We start from the raw sequence: 5352 nt of genomic DNA on the forward strand, positions 1-5352 counted from the left end.
GGCGTTGTGTCATTAATAAAAATAGGAAAATAATTTACGGATCGACACATCAGCTGATTGCTAGAAGAAACCAGGTGCATCGCTGGCGCTCCTGCATCGTATGGAAACCCACACACGCGCTCCCTAGTTTTTTTCCCGTGTCGCTCCCCAGGGCAATATCGGGTCGACCCCAGCGCCCACGACCTCTATATGCTGGGCACCTCACCGACACTGCCGCCGGCCCACGCTGCGGCAACGACGGGCCAGGCTGCCAAGGTGGCGCGCGATGTTTTGGCAGCATAAATTGCTGTTGCGGCTGGGCGGCGTCCCCGCGCCGTGGTGGTGAGGAGCCCCTCCGGTATGGGGCAAAGGAGGCAGGGCTCCTGGCGGGCGGCCTGCGCGCAGGAGGCGGGTCGGCGGCGGCTCTTGCCGGGGCGGGGGCGTGGATCAGCGCCGAGGCCCCCTCGGGGCTCCGGATTCGGAGTGGTCGTGTGGGCGACGCCTTGCTGCGGGGCTTCACTGGGGCGGATGCCGCTCGGCTTGAGGTTGTTGGTGCTGGCGTGCGTGCGGCTGCCGGTGGCGCAAGGAGGATGCGAGGGCTCGTCCGTTTCTGTAGAAATCAATGGCCTGCTTGTGACACTGTTCTTCAGGCTCTATGTGCTTCTTTATGATTTATTTTTTAGCTCCAACGGCAAATGGCTGGGCACCCCATGCTGCTTGTGACACTGTTCTTCAGGCTCTCTCTCTGCTTCTTTATGATTTATTTTTTAGTTGCAACGGCAAATGGCTGGGCACCCCATGTTGTTTCTTCTTTGGATTCATGGGCCTGTCCTCGTTTTCTCGCTTCAGCATTTTTGATTGATGACGCATAGTACATGCGGTAGGCATCTTTCTTCAATTTCTTGGCTAAACATGAATCACATCTCATCTTTTTCCTTGGCTTGTTGATTTTTGCAAGTCCAAAAGCATATAAGTTGATAGGTTTTGATGTAAAGGGGCAGGATGGGATTATTATTTCGGATCTGAAAGTTTAGCAAAGGCATAATCGAACGACATTTCCTATTTGGCGCTGCAGGCGCCCGTTATAGTGCAATTTGCAAACGGGCGCCTGCAGCAGACAAAGCCGGGCCGGCCCATCTTAGTTCAGTCTTGTTTTGCAGAAACGAAGCCACGCCAGGTTCGTTACCATCGTTGAGCTCTAACCACCGCGCCATCGCCCTTCTAGTGTGCATAGTAATTCGCTCGCGCATTTTTATTTGTTTCTTCTGGTTCGCGAATGCCCGGTTTTGGGAAGCTTCTAGAACCTTCCTAAAATGGTTTTCCCCAGTTCGCGTTTTAGTTTACGGATGGTTTTATTCGGTTTTTTCTTTTTCCTTTTCTTTTTTAAAATGTGTGATTTTTAAAGAATTTCGTGTTTAAAAAATCGATGACCATTTTTCAAAATCGATGAACTTTTTTTAGATTACATGAACTTTTTTTAAATCCGATGAACTTTTTTTTAAATTCGATGAACTGTTTTTTTCAAATTCGATGAACTTTTTCAAATCCAATGAACTTTTATAAAAATAGATGAACTTTTTTCAAAATCGTTGATTTTTTTTAAATTCGTGAAACTTTTTTTCAAATTCAGTGAACTTATTTTAAAATCAGTGAACTTTTTTCTGGTTTGATGAACTTTTATTTCAAATTTGATAAACTTTTTCGAAAATCACTGAACTTTTTTTGAATAACGATTAACTTGTTTTTCAAATTCGATGAACGTATTTCAAAACCGTCGAACTTTTTATCAAAATTGATGAACCTTTGTCAAATTCGATGTACATTTTCCAAATTTAAGTTTTCTTCCTTTTTAAAAATCTGTGAACATTTTTCCAAATTTGATGAACTTTATTGCAAAATCGATGAACATCTTTTTAAAATCAATGAACTTTTTTCAGATTTGTGAACTTTTTCTCTTTTGCCAAATAATTCAAAAGAATTAAGTGGTACAATAGATGAATGGTTCAGATCAATATACATAGCGCTGCGTACTTGTTATTAAGCATTTGCCTCTGTTAATAATCACAAATGGCAAGTAGTTCTTGTGGATGGTGATACCTGTACGTTAGCACGATGTGGGGAGTTCGAAACCTGTATGGAGCAACTTTTTCCCCCATTTTTTGCGAGCTTTTTCCGTTCGCGGGTCTGCACGTTTTCGTGGGCCGGCCCAGTGCGGGGCGCTGCAGGCGCCAGGAGCAATCGAACTCTGTTTACCTATACCCAGCGAGGGCTCCCTAAAAAAACTATACCCAGCAAGGGGAGGTCAGAGCAGGCCGTGAAGTTCAACTTTTTAGCGGCCCATAAAAAAAATTGGGCCATTACTTACGAAGCAGTATGGCAGCGAAGACAACGTACGAAATTGGATAATATTGTAGAGACAAAATTTAGTACCACCTCGAATATGTTTTAAATTAGAACTGAAAGCGTAAAATTATGAGAAGAAGCGTATTGTGACGGTGAACCCACAGAGTCAATCCGTGCTTTATTATTAGGGATAGATTATGAAGAGAAAAAAGGAAAATTGGCCCGCTTAGAATATCAAAACGAAAATTGGCCCGCTTAGAATGTCAAAACCCATTACTCTAGAATTCTTCTGCCGAAGAAGAAACAAGGTAAAATTTCACAGAGATCAGTGAGATCACCCCCCCGCCCCCCTCTCCTTTTTTTTGAAGATCCTATCGTTCCCCATTTTTGTTTGTGATAAATGCGAAAATTAAAGTTTCTATTAACGACATGGGATGCGGGTGGGGGCGCTCTGCTTGAGGCCCTGGACAAGACACATGAATGTGTTTCCTGTGTCGACACCACAACCAAGCGACCTCGAGATTGGCCTGTTATTAGCGCCTCCACACTTCATCACGTAACATCGACAGCAGGAAAAGCAGGACGGCCGACGAATTCTGAAGCGCCCATCAGGGCAAGTATAGTAGCGGGCACTTTAAGAACTGACAGTGAAGCGCGGAGCCGGAGATAGCTTTAAACAAGATCGGAGTCGACGAGTCGTCGTCGTCGGAGGGTGGAGTAAACAAACCGGCGGATGGTGAACATGACGGCCACCACCTCCCGTCCAATCACGGGAGAGAAACCTGCAGGAGCCCTCATGCCGACGCTCTGGGTGGCACGCGGGGCCGGCCCGGCAGGCCATGGGCGTCAGATCCGAACCGAAAACGGTTGGCGTGCCCACGAGAGAGCGACCCGGAAGCTCAGCTCAGTCCTCGCGCCTAGCTCCACGACTAGTACTCTGCGATACATACACATCTCGTGTGCTTGACCTCCGGCTAACACTGCAGACTCTCTTCCGGTCATGCTAGCTGTGGGAGGCCGGCGTCGGCGTGGTGCGTCTACGGTGATCCATGCCGCCATGCGACGATCATGCATTACGGGGCAGATAGTACTCCCTCCGTCGTAAAATAAGTGACTCAACTTTATATTAACTTTAATACAAATTTGTATTAAACTTGACACACTTATTTTTATACGAAGAAAGTATATACGTTCATGGTTAGTTGAGCGTTTTTTCTTCAAGGAATAAGAGTTAGTGGAGTGGGGAGGGTTTTAGCCAGTGAGTGTGTGAGCAGCGTACGTAGCTGTCCCAGGGAGGGGCTCCAACCATATGCTGACAAGCACCAGCACTAGGAGGACCAACCGTTCCTCGCACGCACTCCGCACTGTGCCCTGAGGCCCGGGAAAGGGCGACCGTGACGTGAGTGAAAACCTACTGCCACCAGTAGCACCTAGCACGCAAGTGCAACCATGGCATTCTTGCATGCATCGCTATCAGCCTTGCTTAATTTCTTTACGTCTGACGGTCAGTCTGCCGTGACTACCAGGGCGGGCAGGCGGGCAGGGTTCCACCACTTTTTTGTCAAATTATCCCGACGACTCATCGTATTGAGAAAAAGAGCAATGGTTGTATCATAGGCTGAGAATTATGGGACACTGAACAGAAACGAAAAGAATTAGCGTGTGGTTAGGTCTCACTTGAGTAAGACGTAATTAAGTCTCAGTCAAATAACGTAACATGTAAAAAAGAACAAAGAAAAATCTAAAGAGAAAATTTTGCACATACCTCAATGTAAAATATCACGAATATAACATCGATTGAGACTTAATCGAGTCTCAGTCAACTGAAATTTAGCAAGACTGAAATAATATATGGTGCAGCTACACGAAGAAATTGGAAAAACAAAGAATCCATCAGAGATTGTACAGCAAGAAACTTCGTGCCGGGAGAATCAATATGAGATTGAATGATTAGCAGGTGGTTGTACTCCCAGCCCACGGGGGATCAAATTTCCTGTTTTGATACTTGCGTGTCTAATAAAGGTGGAATATTCTTTCAGTGAGATGTGAAGTTTTCATCGATGGCGAGGTGTCTATAATGACTTCATCAATCTCAATATCTGCCGGCTCGGTCTCGCAGAATCAGGGGCACTCAGAGCGTCTACAGCCGGACTTGCCAAATCTGGCACCCTATACGCCTGTGGGAGCGCCCAGGCGTGTCCGCGGACAGTGACCAGACAGTCCCAAATCGGCGCGTCTACGGCCGCGTATCGCATATCTGATACCCTATATCCTTACAAAATCATGCAACGTACTATGTATCATCAAACGAATTTTTTGATAGGAAACCTGATGGGAATCGTTGCATGGAAAGTAAAAAAAACGCATACGCAATGATCTATCCATGGAGATGCATAGCAATGAGGGGAGAGTGTGTCTACGTACCTTCGTAGACCGTAAGTGGAAGCATTTCACAACGCGGTTGATGTAGTCAAACTTATTCGTGCTTCAGCCGATCAAGTACCGAATGCACGACACCTCCGTGTTCTACACACGTTCAGCTCGGTGACGTCACTCGCCTTCTTGATCCAGCAAAACGTCGAGGTAGTAGATGAGTTCCGTCAGCACGACGGCATGATGACGGTGATGGTGAAGTGATCTTCGCAGGGCTTCGCCTAAGCACTACGAAAATATGACGGAGGTATAAATGGTGGAGGAAGGTGCCGCACACGGCTAGGCAATTGTCTAGGGAGTGCTAGAGCGCCCACCCCACATATATATAGGTGGGAGGGAGAGGGAAGGTTGCCATGAGGCGCCCCAAGTAGGCCGAATCCTACTTGGGGTCCTCCCCTTGGCCGCGCCCCCTGCCATGTTTGTCGGAGGGGGAAGGAAAGGGGGGGGGGGGGAGGGAAGGAATGGGGAATCCTATTCCACTCTTTCCCTTCCCCTCTTTCCTTCTCCTCTTAGGCTGGCCCATATGGGGGCTGGTGCGTTTTCCCTCTTGGCCCATAAGGCCCATATCTTTTGCCGGGGGTGCCCGGAACCCCTTTC

This window comes from Triticum dicoccoides, chromosome 7A, assembly GCF_002162155.2.
Source record: "Triticum dicoccoides isolate Atlit2015 ecotype Zavitan chromosome 7A, WEW_v2.0, whole genome shotgun sequence".
NCBI classification, from domain to species: domain Eukaryota; kingdom Viridiplantae; phylum Streptophyta; class Magnoliopsida; order Poales; family Poaceae; genus Triticum; species Triticum dicoccoides.